The sequence below is a fragment of the Myodes glareolus genome, chromosome 1, assembly GCF_982192425.1.
Source record: "Myodes glareolus chromosome 1, mMyoGla1.1, whole genome shotgun sequence".
In the NCBI taxonomy this organism is placed as follows: Eukaryota; Metazoa; Chordata; class Mammalia; order Rodentia; family Cricetidae; genus Myodes; species Myodes glareolus.
In genome coordinates this window covers 77,685,874-77,702,204 of record NC_142026.1, presented here as the reverse complement: position 1 = coordinate 77,702,204, position 16,331 = coordinate 77,685,874, and the positions used below count along the sequence as shown (strand labels likewise).

General features: G+C 41.9%; 1 protein-coding gene across 1 annotated transcript in view; it reads right to left on the bottom strand.

Annotated features, from left to right (window-relative positions):
• LOC125411842 (uncharacterized) overlaps positions 1 to 15,794 on the bottom strand; it is a 29,864-nt gene extending 14,070 nt beyond the window's left edge. The window contains exons 1-2 of the mRNA XM_085691132.2: positions 15,541 to 15,794; positions 13,678 to 13,763 (exon numbers count right to left, since the gene is read on the bottom strand). The gene's annotated coding sequence lies outside the window, so the exon portion shown is untranslated. The remainder of the gene's footprint in view (positions 1 to 13,677; positions 13,764 to 15,540) is intronic.
• Positions 15,795 to 16,331: the final 537 nt, after the last annotated feature.

The following is a 16,331-nucleotide window of genomic DNA, read 5'->3' as shown; positions in this document are numbered from 1 at the left end:
TGAAAATAACAAAATGAAGAAACATATAGCATATTATCAGGAGGGAATTCCAGTGAGTACTGAAATTTGGCAGTATTTAATTTCCAATGGCTTAAAATACTCCTGACCCCAAAAGGACAAAAGACAGCATTAACATGATACAAGGAAATGAACTGCTAATTGAAGGTCGCAGGCTACATTCATAGTCAAACATTCTGATGCTAGAACAAAACAAATTGTGCTCACAAACCAGACCAAAACATTCTATAGGGAAACCACTCCCTGGGTGGGATCCAAAGTTATCTCCTTAAGGAAACTGGAATTTAGTTGGCTCCTTAGACTTTTGTTTGAGGCAGGAACAGATCTACTTCCCCATTCCTGGAGTACCAGGTCTGACTATTAGCCACACCTGTTGACAATAACCTTAAGAGAACAGAACTCTCTGGTCCCTGGTCAAAGGAAACAGGCTCAAATTTTCAGGTCTCCACTCTCCTCCCTCTCCTTCTCTGAGCTACACCAGGGGGGGAAGGGAACCTTTGTTTGAGGTGGAAGCACAATAGCCTTGAGAGAACAGAACTCTCTGACCTTTGGTTAATGTGAAAATAGGCTCACATTTTCAGGACTCCACAGTAGTTGTTGGTCACTGCTGTCCAAGATACTCAACTCATTATAGGCTATTGCTGTTGTCCAAGTTTGCCTCCCAGAGGTAGCTGAGCACCTATTGTTGAAGACACCATGTACTTTGGACAAAAAACCCAAATGACTCAAGATGATTATAACCTAAACCTCCTCCCTGGGAACTAGTTTTCATGGTAACAGAAGGCAACAAGCATCCTTTCAAAGGTGGAGCCAACCAACAGTCCTAGCCAGCTATAACATCTCTGAATCACAGCAATGATCTGCACTACACGATAGCCTAAAGCAGCAAGTGCGGCACACAAACCTTGATGGTAACCACAGCTTCAAAGTGGATTTAAGACCCTCTCAGCAAGAGGGAAATCATGCCTGGCACTGGAAACCTAGCTAGTTTCCCTAGGGTTACTGAAGTCAGGAATCTTCAAGGAGAACCTACAAGCACTACTTTACTAAATCAAAATAGTTCCCAACGGCATAAATATTTTCCTTACTCCCACAGATTATTGTAGCCCTTATTCCTAGTCAAAGGAAGTTTCTTTGGAATTCATGGAAATTATTACAGAAAACAATCAGTCAAAATGCAGACTTGTGACGCTCAATCACCACTAACAGACAAAAAAACACAACTTCTTCATCTCAAGCTCAGAAATCACTGAGAAAGTGGGGCAAGAAGATTATAAGAGCCAGAAGAATAGGACATTTGCTGTGATGGTGTGTCTTTTAGAAATGTCAGAGAAGCTACATGCACAAACACGGCTGCCTAATCATGGGCAGAATAAGGAAAGCTCACTAGGTCTCAACCCTAGTCAAACACTAAGGAATTCTGAGAGCTGGAGAAATAGTCTTCCCCAGAGGAGAGTACATTATCCAATACCAAACAAATGTTCATTCCTAAAAACATACAGACTGAGTAGGTATGTTTTTATACACAAACATACAACAACAATGAAAGAAAAAGGTTATTAAAATAACAAATACATGTGTAAAACCAAATTTTAGATCATTTAGATAAAAACAATTTATAATATTTTCTAGTATTGCTACTCACATAAGTAAAGTTAATAGGTTCCCAAAGAGATGGGTCAATGGTTATAAGAGCATGCTGGTCTTGCAGAGAGACCCAGTTTCCATTCCCAGACCCCACATACTGGCTCACAAGTGTCAATAACTGCAATTCTAGGATGGACATTGTAATTATTCAGTCACAAATAAGGCTGCACTTCTGAGTTTTAAAGCCATGCAGGTGCAGACAAGCCTGCATGCAGAAGTGCCTGAATGTTAAAGGGCCCCACATGACCCATATGCGCACATGCGTGGTTACATACACATATGACTCAGCTAAACCTTTGCGCACATGCAAGAGCCCTGTCATCTGCGTATGACATAGCCACATCAACTCCCGGTGCACATGCGCTAGGCAGGTTTTAAAAGTCTCCATCTTCCTCCCTCTCTCTGCACACTGACTCCGCAGGCCTGTACAAGACCCCCACCCCACCCCAGCAATAAACGTCTAAGCGAGTTTGACGTCTTTTGTGGTTCCTTCTCAATCGCGCCAGGTAATTTCATTGGTGCTGTGAGACTCGGGAGGCTCTTCCGCCCCAAACCCCTCTCACGGCGTCGAGATCCAGAACTGGTTATTTTTTTTCCACAACAACCACATAACCACATGTTCCATATGCCTTAACACAATTTCTCCGCACAGCACCAGCTTCAGTTGGTTAGTTTCCTCCATTCTGATCAGCTTAACTGTATGTCCAAACCTGAGGAATTGACCTTTGAGCTCCTGGCAATCTTCTGGTGTTCCTAGAAACGGGGTGTGTGTGGGGGGAGGCCCCAATCATGGTCTTTAAGGCTACGATTGAGCCCTTTGATGACATTCATCTCTGTATTGCTTCCCTTAGCTAAAATTGTGTTTTGATGGCACGGGGCTGGTCCTCCGGCAACTGAAGGCCCAGGGTACGTCAGATTTTTCTTTCTTTTTTTTCCTTTTTCTTTACTTTTTCTCCCCTGACGTTAAAAGGTGCTCAGAATGGCCACTGGCCTCTCTAGCTTCCAAGTCACCGAGTCACCGCAACCAAATCCAGTCATGCTATAGAACTCCACTCAGGGGGCAAAGGATGCTCACCCATGGGTCCTGCAGTGTTCATGCTGATACTGATAAACACCCCGTCTAGACAAGAGAGAATTCTTGCTATAGGCCTTGTGGTATTACCATTTTTCAAGGGTTTTCAGTTTCAGCTATGGGTAGCAAGCCATTCAAGTTCATCAATCCAGCCTCCCCCCAGTATGCCTTTGAGCGGCCCTGAAACCCCCCACCCCCAGGACCTTAATGCCCTACTTACAGATTCCCACACTTTTCCATGTTTGTTCCAAAAAAATGGCCTCGTTACAATTTAGATAACAATCTAAAGTGGCCACCTAATACCACCTTTGATTTCGATATTTTACAGGAGCTAACTACTGTCAGGACACAAGGAAAAGGAAGAAGTTTCCTTAAATCCAAAGCCTTTTAGTATCTATGTCCTAAGCCTAAGCCCTCTGTCGTTGCAAGTTGTTTGCCTGCTCACATGGTTCCTGGCTATGCCATCTGAACCTGAAAACTCTCTACTTCTGGTCTGGACCCAGCTAACAAACCCCCGCCTTTTCGACCTCAGCAGGCAGCTACCAGCATTCCTTCAGTCTTTACCTAGGTTCCTTTAGTCCCTACCCGTTCCTTTAGTTTCTACTGCAGTCCCTTCAGTCCCTACCCCTGTTTTCTTTAGTTTCTACTGCAGTCCCTTCAGTCCCTACCCCTGTTCCTTTAGTTTCTACTGCAGTCCCTTCAGTCCCTACCCCTGTTCCTTTAGTTCCTACCACCGTCCCTTCAGTTCCTACCCCTATTCCTTTAGTTCCTACTGCAGTCCCTTCAGCTCCTACTGTCGTCCCTCCAGCTACTATCCCCATTCCTTCAGCTACTGCTCTGGACCCTGCTAAGGAATCCACACCTCAGCAGACAGATACTTCTGCTCCTTTACTTCCCGCTGCCACACAATCTTCTTCCTTCTTCCACTTGCTCTTCAGCTCTCTCCCCCAACTCCACCAGCCCCACTGAATCATTCTTCCTCTCCAGTGCCTGGCCACAGCAGTGATCCTGCTCTGGCACCCACCTTTACCGCTACTCTCACACACTCAGGTGCTGCTACAGAACCCAACCCTGAGCAAGCCAAGCTGGCTGCAGTTCTTAGGTTTTGAGATGTGGCCAGTGTAGATGGATTGATTTGGGTACATGTTCCTTTCTCCCTCTCAGAACTCTTCCATATAGAACAAAAACTAGGGTCCTATGTGTCTAATTCTAGCACTTCATAGAGCAATTTCAATATATTACCCAGTCTTATGATCTCACCTTTCATGATATCAATATGATCCTATCATTTTTTTTCTCAGTGCTACCCTGACATTAAGGCTAAACTTAGATGTTTGGAGAAATGCCCCTTAGCCACACAGGCAGAAGTCTTAAGTGTTGGCTTTTAAGGTGTACCATGTGAGGAATGACAAAGTCCACAATCATTGTCCCGTGCTAACCACAGCCCTCCAACCAGCAGAGGTAACAGACTGCCCGATCCTTGCTGTCTGTGCTGCTCCCTAACCCCCCGGGACTCGAGAACTGCCAGGTTCGTGTTTAAAATGTGGTAGAACTGGTCATTGGGCCCAAGCATGCCCTAATCCTCATCTCGGTCCTACGAGACCTTGTCCAAATGCCATAGGGAAGGACACTGGACAGTCGATTTTCCTTGTGCAAGCAGTGGCACGGAGACATCAAACCCAGAAAATACTCAAGTTGACCTTCTAGGTCTGGTGATGGACAAGTAAAGTTGCCTGGGCTCCTTCGACCCAACCACACTAATAGAAAGTGCCACACTCACTTTCCAATGCTGCCCGCCCCTTAATATCTCAAATCTCCTACCCCAACCTAACATTGATTATTTCCCAGATAATTCCTGTATAGAAACCTTAGATGATGTACTACCTCACCCCTCACATATACAGAAGGGCAAACTGTCCCAGGACACTTATACCTGGTACACAGATAGCAGCTCTTTTTTAAGTGAAGGGGACCCATAGAGCAGGCTATACCATAGTGTCAAATACTGGAGTAGTGGAGGCACAGGCACTCCCTGCCTATATCACTAATCAGCAAGCTGAGTTAATAGCCCTTACCCATGCCTTCCAGTTACTAAAGGGACAATCTTTAAATGTTTACAGACTCCAAACATGCCTCTCATATCATCCTGTCCCACGCAGCTATCTGGAAGGAGCACTGGCTTCTTAAGGCAAAAAGGAGGATCGATAACTAACTCAGGTTACATTATGGACTTGTTAAAAGCCTCCTGTCTCCCCAAAACTATAGAAATTATTCATTATTTACAAGGGAAATAACTGGGCTGACCAAGCAACTAGAACAGCAGCATTCCGGAGCCCAAACCTACCTCAATCACCTCAGGGGGTTCATACAGTACAGCCCACATTCTCACAGATACCCTGACACCCAAGAAATTCTGTTGTACCTACATCAGCTCTTTCATCCTAATAGCAAAGCTCTGTTTCATTTCGTCAAGGCTCACCCACAACCCACCCCTGAGGACCTAGAGTTCTTAAAAGCTATTATTGCCTCTTGTAAAATCTGTCAAAAGTCAGATCCCAAGACCAAATATTATGGCTTCCCTTTTCCCACCCACCAGTCCAGGGCCCCTTCCAGGAACTGAGTGGCAGCTGGATTTGACTCATATAGTCACGGTCAGACGAGTTAAATATCTTCTTTTTTTGGTGGACACCATTTCTGGGTGTATTCAAGTGTTTCCCACCACTAACAAGAGGGGCCAGACAGTTTCGGATGTTCTTCTTCGAGAAATCTCCCGGTATGGGATCCCAACTTCTCTTCAGTCGGGTAATGGCCCAGAGTTTATGTCCCAGATTTCTCAAACTTTGTCTAAGGCTCCTAACATTCCCTGACATTTTTATACAACATGCCACCCTCAGTCTTCAGGAAAGATAGAACAAACTAACCGTTTCTTAAAACCTGTTCTTGTTAAAATGTCACACAAGCTTCACTTCAACTGGGTAAAACTTTTGCCTCTGGCCCTTCTTAGGCTTAGGGCTCTCCCCAAAAGGCCCCTTTTCATCTTGCCCTTTGAACTCATATATGGGTGGCTGTTTTAACCCCCCGCCTCTCACCTAAAACCTCTCCTCTTTCTGATCACCTACTTACTCTGCTGTTATACCATCTCCGCTCCCTATTATGAGATTTTACCGACTACTCCTTAGCTTAATCATGTGCCAATTCATGTCCACCGCCAATTAAAATAGGGGATCAGATACTACTCTCTACCCTCAGACCAATGCCCCTCACCCTTTTCCCCTAAATGTCAGGGCCCCTTTTTAAGTAATTCTTGTAATTCCCACAACTGCCAAGCTCGAGGGATTTCCTCATTGGATCCACCTTAAACCTTTTACTCTTGCAGTTCAAGATACCCCTCATATATGGCAACTCAAACAGGACCCTACTCCCTTAAGTTCCAGAGGACACCAAGATCAGCCATTCTTTCTCCAGTTCCAAAAAAAACAAAAGTCTCATCACCATACTCAACTCTCCTGTCCCAAAAACTCCATATACTCTCCCTCTTCCTCCTATCTGTTTTACCAACTTCTCCATATCTGCAATGTCATACTTAAATCTCCAGTTAACCACTCAGCTGTTATTACAAAGAACATCATAAAACATAGAGCTGGAGGTACAAGGACTGTCAAAAGCCCAGGTGGTAAGAAACAATAACAAGTTTGCAACCCCAAACTCAAAAACTCACAAAACAGACTTTAACATAACAGATTTATCACTGACTGCAACTATTTCTCCTGGATGTTAAGGTAATACCATAAAGCTAAAGGAAAACAAGTGCCTTAAGATTTACTTCAGGTAAAACATTAAGGGGTCTAATAATTCCCCTTTCCAATAATTCCCCCTTCTCCCCACTATCTTCCATTCAAATACTACATCATCATAATCATAAACTTTTAATATGTCTAAAATCTATTTCTTCTCAAACATTTTTCTTATAAGCTCCAGGGAGTCAATTGGAGCTACCTAAATGAACCAGACTCACCCAGAATAAGTATCATTTCATTCTTCCTTTATCATTCCTGGTCTCAGGAACCCCTGTGAAATTTCCTCCTCCACCCTCCCCCCCCCAAAAAAAACTCTATCTTCCATCTTAGGACTCTCCCCACAACCTAACATTTTTCCAGACATAATTTTCTGCCTTTCCAGCATCTTGCACGGTCCAAGCTGTCAGTCAGTCAGTTCCACAGTGCCTGGAAAACACAACAGTAATAAGCCATCCAAGAATGTGTTCAAGCATCTGAACTCCCTGACGCCCACAAAATCAGCAAGAAGCAGTAACAAGAGACCTTACAATGTCCCATTCCCACACATTAAAGAGCCCCAAACTCCCAATTTTTATAATAAAAACAAGAGTGGAATGTAATTATTCAGCCACAAATAAGGTTGCACTTCTGGGTTCTGGAGCCATGCATGTGCAGACAAGCCCTCAGGCAGAAGTGCCTGAATGGTAAAGGGCCCCCTGTGACCCACATGCAGCACATGCATGGTTACATCCACATATGACTCAGCTAAGATCTTGCATGCATGCATGGGCTCCATCATCTGCATATGACGTAGCCATGTCAACCCTCTGTGTGCATGAGCTAGGCAGGTTTTAAAAGCTGGAAGCTCCATCTTCCGCCCTCTCTCTGCACACCGACTCCCCAGGCCTGTACACGCCCCCTCTAATAAACTCCTAAACAGGTTTGTTGCCTGTTTTGTGGTTCCTTCTCACTTGCGTCAGGTAATTTCACACATGATATACAGTCATACACTCAAACAAAAAACTAGTATACATTAAATACATGAATCTAAATAAATGAATAGTAAATAAAAATCAGCAAAGAGAGAGAGAAAGAAAACAAAATAAAAATTACTTGAATGAACTAACCAAACAGATAAAAGTACTTTGCAATGAAAACTTGGACTCACTGAAGATGCTAATAGAACATGGAAAGATGATTTATACAGATGGAATGGGACATAATTTTGAAATTTACAGTATTTCTGGAAGTGGTTATATGATCAGTTCAAACATCAAGACATTTAACCTTCCTACAAGATACTTCAGAAACCATAAAGAGAAACCTAGAAACCATATTGATACACAGATTGCCTAGGTACACAGAAACCTGAAGAAAATGATACATGTCTGAGATAATCCAGTGTAATTCCAGATGACACTGCAGAGCCAACCAATAGCATCATGGGAGAGGAAGACAAACAGCTCAATGTACTACAGCAGCAGATCCAGACCCTGCCCAACAGCAATGACCCTGTCAATGTCACCAAAGACCACAGAGGTCTGCTGCAGACTAGACAGCCTCCTCAAACAGAGGTATTGGGAAAAGTATCTATAGGCAAATGAAAACATGAACTGGGTTCAAATCTCTCCTACACATAATGAATTAAAAGACTTTCAAGACAACCATCTATAATAGCATTTGATGCCTCCTTCTGATGTATGTATACATAATAAAGAAATCTTTAAGAAAAAATATCTAGGTGGGCAGTGGTGGTACACGCCTTTAATCCCACGTCTCAGGAGGCAGAGACATGCAGATCTCTGTGAGTTTGAGGCAAGGCTGGCCTAAAGTGTCAGTTTCAGGACTGCTAGGGCTGTTACACAGAAAATACCTGTCTTGAAACCCCAAAAACAACAAAAAAAAATCATGAAAAGACAGTCTACACAGCAGAAGAATTTATTAGCTATCCATTTATATAACAATGAATAAAAGGCCAAAATCTACCAAAAAAAATACAAAGGAAGCAAATGATAATACAATCAATAAATAAGCAAATGAATTGAATAAACCATGCTCAACAGCAGCTGAAATAGCCAATATGTATATACTAAAACCTCTACATTGTAGGTCATAAGATAACGTAAATTTAATATACAGAGATGCTGATTCTTCCAAGTCAGTTTACCGTCAAGTTCCTGAACAATAACAAATGCATTTCTTTCACTAATTTCTTGAAATATAATTGTAAATATAAAATTTTCTTGAAAATTTCTTGAAATGTAAATGTAAATATGCCCTAAGCAAAAGAGGTAAACAGATTATATTATGAAAAAAAAAGATTAATGAGAACTGAATTTAAAGCATCTATTTTCCTTTTTAGGTTTTTTGAGACAGGTTTCTCTGTGTAGCTTTGGAGCCTTTACTGTAACTCATTCTGTGGACCAGATCTACCTCTGCCTCCCGAGTGGTGGGATTAAAAGTGTGCCCCACCACCCAGTCCAAAGCATAGATTTTCTACCAAAATTTTATTACCTGACTCAAAACAGATTTTATACCAAAATTTTATTTCATATCTAATGATACAACATATTAAGAAAGAATTTTTTTATTGCAAATAGTTGTTAAGACTATCGAAGATCATATGTAGAGTAGGTACAAAAATATCAACACAAAAGTATCAAAATACAAAATAGAGTATTAGCAAACAATAATATGATTTTTTGGTTAGAAACTCCTTATCGAAAATTGCCAAACTCTTTTTATGAGGCTACAATTGCCCTGACACCCAAACCAACCACACAAAGACGTGACTAAGAAAGAGAATTACAAACCAATCTCACTCCTGAACATTGATGCAAAAATACTAAATAAAATACTGGCAAATAGAATTCAAGAACACATCAGAACCATCATCCACCATGACCAAGTTGGCTTCATCCCATAGAAGCAAGAATGGTTCAAAATACAAAAATCTGTCAACATAATCCACCATATAAACAAGCTAAAAAATAAAAACCACATGATCATCTCATTAGATGCCGAAAAAGATTTTGACAAAATACAACATCCCTTCATGATAAAGGTCTTGGAGACAGCAGGGATATAAGGAACAAACCTAAATATATTAAAGGCAATATACAGCAAGTAAACAGCCAACATCAAACCAAAATGGAAATTCATAGCGATTCCACTGAAATCAGGAACAAGACAAGGTTGTTTACTCTCTCCATATCTGTTCAATATAGTACTAAAGGTCCTAGCTAGAGCAATAAGACACCAAAAGGAGATCAAGGGGATACAAAGCGGAAAAGAAGAAGTCAAACTCTCACTGTTTGCTGATGATATGATAGTTTACATAAGCAATCCGAAAAATTCTACCAAGAAACTTCTACAACTCATTAACACTTTCAGTAATGTAGCAGGATACAAGATTAACTCAAAAAAATCAGTAGCCCTCCTGTACACAGATGATAAAAGGGCTGGGGAAGAAATCAGAGAATCAACACCTTTCACAATAGTCACAAATAACATAAAATATCTCGAAGTAACTCTAACCAAACAAGTGTAAAACTTGTATGACAGAAACTTTAAATCTTTGAAGAAAGAAACTGGAGAAGACACCAGAAAGTGGAAATATCTCCCATGCTCTTGGGTAAACAGAATTAACATAGTCAAAATGGCAATCTTACCAAAAGCAATCTACAGATTCAACACAACGCCCAGCAAAATCCCAGCAAAATTTTTCAAAGACCTTGAAAGAAAGGTACTCAATTTTATATGGATAAGTAAAAAACCCAGGATAGTCAAAACAATCCTGTACAATAAAAGAACTTCTGGAGGCATCACAATCCCTGACTTCAAATTCTACTACAGAGCTACAGTACTGAAAACAGCCTGATATTGGCATAAGAACAGACAGGAGGACCAATGGAACCAAATAGAAGACGTGGATATCAATCCGCACATCTTCAAACACGTGATTTTTGACAAGGAAGCAAAAGATAGCAAAAGGAAAAAAGAAAGCATATTTAACAAGTGGTGCTGGCATAACAGGATATCAACATGTAGAAGAATGAAAATAGACCCATATCTATCACCATGCACAAAACTCAAGTCCAAATGGATCAAATACCTCAACATAAAGCCAGTCACACTGAACCTTATAGAAGAGAAAGTGGGGGCTGGTGAGATGGCTCAAAGGTTAAGATCACTGACTGTTCTTCCAAAGGTCCTGAGTTCAATTCCCAGCAACCAGATGGTGGCTCACAACCATCTGTAATAAGATCTGATGCCTTTTTCTGGTCTGCAGGCAAAATACTGTATACATAATAAATAATAAAGAAAAACATAGCCAGGCGGTAGTGGCACATGCCTTTAATCCTAGCACTTGGGAAGCATAGGCAAGCAGATTACTATGAGTTTGAGGCCAGCCTGCTCTACAAGAGCTAGTTCCAGGCTCCAAAACTACAGCGAAACCCTGTCTCGCAAAACAAAAAACAAAAAACAAAAAAAAAAAAAAGAAAGAAAGAAAGAAAAGAAAAGAAAAGAAAAACATAAGAAAAAAAGAGAGAAGGTGGGAAGTACACTTGAACATATTGGCACAGGAGACCACTTCCTAAATATAACCCCAGCAGCACAGACACTGAGAGAAACAATTAATAAATAGGACCACCTGAAACTGAAAAGCTTCTGTAAAGCAAAGGACATGGTCAACAAAACAAGATGACAGTCTACAGAATGGGAAAAGATCTTCACTAACCCCACATCAGACAGAGATCTGATCTCCAAAATAAACAAAAAACTCAAGAAATCGGTCACCAAAAGAACACATAATTCAATTAAAAAAAATGGAATACAGACCTAAACAGAGAACTCTCAACAGAGGAATCTAAAATGGCTGAAAGACACTTAAGGAAATGTTCAAAATTCTTAGTCATCAGAGAAATGGAAATCAAAACAACTCTGAGATTCCATCTTATACCTGTAAAAATGACCAAGATCAAAAACACTGATGACAACTTATGCTGGAGAGACTGTGGGGAAAAGGAACACTTCTGCATTGCTGGTGGGAATGCAAGCTGGTACAGGCCTTTGGATGTCAGTGTGGCGATTTCTCAGAAAATTAGGAAACAACCTTTCTCAAGACCCAGCAATACCACTTTTGGGTATATATGCAAAGGATGCTCAATCATACCACAAGGACATATGCTCAACTATGTCCATAGTAGCTTTGTTTGTCATAGCCAGAACCTGGAAACAATCTAAATGCCCCTCGATTGAAGAATGGATAAGGAAAATGTGGTATTACACAATGGAGTACTACACAGCAGAAAAACATAAAGACAGCTTGAATTTTGCAGGAAAATGGATGGAGCTAGAAAACATTATGTTGAGTGAGGTAACCCAGACCCAGGAAGACAATAATCATATGTACTTACTCATAAGTGGTTATTAAACATAAAGCAAAGAAAACTGGCCTACAAACCACAATCCCAGAGAACTAGGCAACAATGTGGACACTAAGACAGGCTAATCTAATCTATATAGGAAGTAAAAAGTAGGAAAAGACAAGATCTCCTGAGTAAATTGGGAGCATGGGGACCTTGGGGGAGGGTTGAAGGGGTAGGGGAGAGGCAGAGAAGGGAGCAGAGAAAAATGTAGAGCTCAGTAAAAAAAAAAAATTAAAAAAATAAAAATAGAAGAAAGTTCTTATCAACATGGGTACACATAACAAAACCTAGATGCAGACATGTACAACAGAAAACAGGAGAATACAGAAAACCTGTGAAAACTGGCACATTGCCATCTGTTCTTTTAAAACACTAAAATGGCAAGAAATTCCTATCACAATACTGATGTTAATCTTATTAATAAAAACCTGAAGTCAGATATTAGGGTGAATGCTGAATGATCAGAGAAGCAAAACAACAGTCATTAATCTCTAACCTCTATGAATGAATACTCTGAGACCCTGTCTCCACCCACCTTATATTTCTTTCTCAGCCTCCCCTAGTGTTGGGATTAAAGGCGTGCACCACCAAGGTCAGTCTGGCTCAATTTCTCTTTAAACTGGGTCCAATCTCCCAGGGTGGCCTTGAACTCTTGATCTTTCCGCTGCCTTATCCTAAGTGCAAAGATTAAATATGTGTGCAAGTACTGCCTGGCTTCTATGGTTAACTAGCAGCTAACTCCACCCTTTGAACTCCAGGAAAGCTTCATTTGTCAGAACACAGACAAAATATACTTCACAATCCTATTGCATAGTTTACAGAAAGTAATCCTGAAAATACCAAGAAACAGTAGAGAGCCAGAAAATACGAGGAGGATCAAAGGTGACCTCTATGCTATATGACATTTACAGCAGTAGAAAGCACCTAGTATTGCCATGAGCACAGACAACAGGAGATAGCCATGGGCGGCAGTAGATGGATATAAGTCTATAAATATACTTCCATTGTTTTTTTTTCTCTGGTTTTTTTGTTGTTGTTGTTTGTTTATGGAGACAGTTTTCCTGTGTAGCTCTGGCTGACCTAGATGACCTAGAACTTGCTTTGTAGACCACAGTGGCCTGAAAATCAGAGATCTGCCTGCCTCTGCCTCTGAGTGCTGGGATTAAAGGTGTACACCGCCAAGCCCGGCCAACATAACTCCATTTTTTTTTCTTGATTTTTTTTCAATACAGGGTTTCTCTGTATAGCCTTTGCTATCCTGGAACTCACTGAGATCCACCTGCCTCCTCCTCTTGAGTGCTGAGATTAAAAGGCCTGTGCCACCACTTACTTTCATTCTTATCAAACTCAGTTGGCATTATTTTCAGGAACGGAGAAAAAACACTAAAAGGCAGAGAATGTGGCTAGAATACCAAGGCTCAAATTTCTGAACACAATAAAGCATTTCTTTCACCATTTTATAATTTATTAAAATCATACATGAAAATCAATGAATATGATGACATGCCATGAAGGGAATGGCAGCAACACCCAAGGTATAGTGAAATACAATTTATTTGCCTCCTAATGTCAATTCTTCCTCAGAACCTCTTCTCATATCTATCGTGAGGATATTTTTCTCAGAGCAAGTCTCCCAAATTCTTTCTAGTGAAAGAGAATGTGACAAAACTGATCTCATGTCCCACTTCCACGTGAACCCCTTACCACTCTTTCACCAATGCCTCCACCATACCTGGATCCTTAGCTACTGTCTTCCTTCCTCGGCTACTTCCCCTTGTTCTGCTGCAGAGGTGAGCAGGTCTGGGTGATCAGCATGCCCTGTAATTGAGAAAGAGATTGTTCAGAAAGAATCTGGATTCCTAAAACAGTACTGTGCTCAGTAGATGAAGGATGAAGAGAGGATTCTACAAATGAGTCCAAGTGTCCTGCAATGTCAGAATACTAGAAACATTTAGAAAGCATTTTCAGTTTTGTGTAACTTGAATGCCCCTTCCAATCACAGCTTAGTCAGAACTCAATGGTAGAAATGAAACTGAAAGATTGGGATGAGGTTCTGTGACATTCTGAATTCATCACAGACCCAGAGCGATGGAAGCTTCACACCTCCCAAAGGGAAACACACAAAGAAGAAGGAACATTCCTTGAAATGTTTTTCCCCCTCTGAGGATTCCTCTTTATTCTGTGGGATGTGAGACTCATTCACACAAAGCTCACACACTTGCAGATTGGTTTGTTCAGAAACCCCAAGAACAAGGGAGACTGCAAGCTAACTATTCTCTACCAGAGAAACCAGACCTCTGTAATTCTGTGGTATCCAGTACCAGTACAAAGCCCTCTCAGCAGGCTTCAGGCATTACTCTTCCTGCTGGGAGAAGTCCAGATTCAACAATGGCTGTCAAAAGACCACAAAGTAAAGAACAAGGGTTTGAATGGTTGTGTAGGGGCACACCTTTAATTCTAGCTCTCAGCAGGCAGAGGTGGGTGGAATTCACTTAGTTCCAGTCCAACCTGTCCTACAGGGTGAATTTTTGGTCAGATGCTGTGAGTTCAGGTCTCAAACAAAGCAAACACAAGAACCAAAACAAACAAACAAGAAAGAAAAACCAACAGTTTGGTTGGTCACATGTCTATGGGCGGAGTGCTTTTCTTGAACCAAGGAGATAGACTATTTTAGACATTTTTCTGATGTAGATGAGTGATAATTATTCAATAACGTCCTTTCCTTCCTTCCTTCTTTTTTTTTTTTTTGGTGTGTGTGTGTGTGTGTGTGTGTGTGTGTGTGTGTTCTCTGTAGCCCTAGTTGTCCAGAAGCTTGCTCTGTAGACCAGACTGGCATTGAACTCACCTGCCAAAGGTGTGTGCCACCACCTCCTGGTTTATAACGCCTTTTTTAACTGTGAGAATACTGACACCCTCAATCATCATAATGTGCTTTCCAGACTCCAAGATGCAACACTACCAATTCAGCACAAGAAGATGAGATACAATTTGTTTTTTCTTTTCTTTCTTCCTTTTCCTTTTCTTTTTCTTTTTTCTATTTTGTTCTTTTGAGAGGGTCTTACCATGTAGCTATGCATGTCCTGGAACTCACTATGTACACCAGGCTGGTCTCAAGACCTGAGATTGACCTGTCTCTGCCTCTTGAGTGCTGGTATACAAGGCCTGTGCCACCGGACCTGGCAAAGACACTTTTCAGAATGCTGTGGTTACATCAGAGTACAGAGCCTCAGAGGAAAATTAACAATAAAAAGTTTGGTTTTCAATGTTAATGTTTACAACCAGACCTGTGGAGCTTGAAAAAAAAAATTTCAATTTCAAGAGCTTTGTCCTTTCCACCATAACAACGCGAATCGCGTTTGCAAATATCAACAGATAAATTCAAACATTCTACTACAGTATTCTTATAATATTTGGCAACCAGAAATTCAATGAAAAAAATCAGGATTGTTCAGTTGATATTATTTAAAATTTACCAACAAGGAAAGAAATTCACAGGACAACTTCAGAGCCGGCTTCCTTATGTGCATCAAAGAAACTGCCTCCCCCACATCCCGGCGCCTACTCTCCTGCGTCCCAGCCCCGCAGTTCCTCTGACCTGGGAAGTTCCAGGGCCTCCGGGCTGCGGTTCCCGCCACTGCGCTGCTGACTGCTGACTTTCCCAGGCCGCCCCACGGCGACTATGGCGACTGCGACTCCGCGGAGTTTTCGCGTCCCTGCAACACCCAGGTCTACACACGCGACTCTCCACGGTTGAGGTCCCGGAGCAACGACAGCGAATGAGACCTAAGCGCTGCTGCCTTTCGCTCAGCAGTCCACTTCCCAGTCCTTACCCACGAGGTTTCCCAGCTTCCGCTTACGTCACCCTGCCCATACTCCAATCTTCCGCTACGTCCAGCCAATGAGTCACATTCTCTCATAAACTGCTTCCGTTCGAGTGTCTGTCTCCGCCCCATCCCACCCCCAGCCCCCCTCCCACACACACACACACACACACACACACACACACACACACACACACACACACACACTTCGAAAGGTCCCCTCCCACTCTGTCTCAGGCCACCTTCCACACAGCTCCAGCTGTCAGGCTGCCCTGGACCCGCTCTGCACAGCCTCCCCACAGGCTTACTGCCAGCCTAGAGCAGATCTGGATTTAGTAGGACGCTGCTCTCCATATCCGACCCTCTTATCCTGAGTTTTGACCACTCTCTGTTGAAATTGTTCAGACTAACGCCTCATTTTGGGATTTCAGTTCCTGGCCTATAAACGCATACAGAAAAAAACAATCACCCAAAAATATAATGCTAGTTTCCATAACCCAAACACAAACTACGATGAAATATTGCTCCCCCAAATTCCCATGGCTGTGTCCTCTAAGGAGACCAA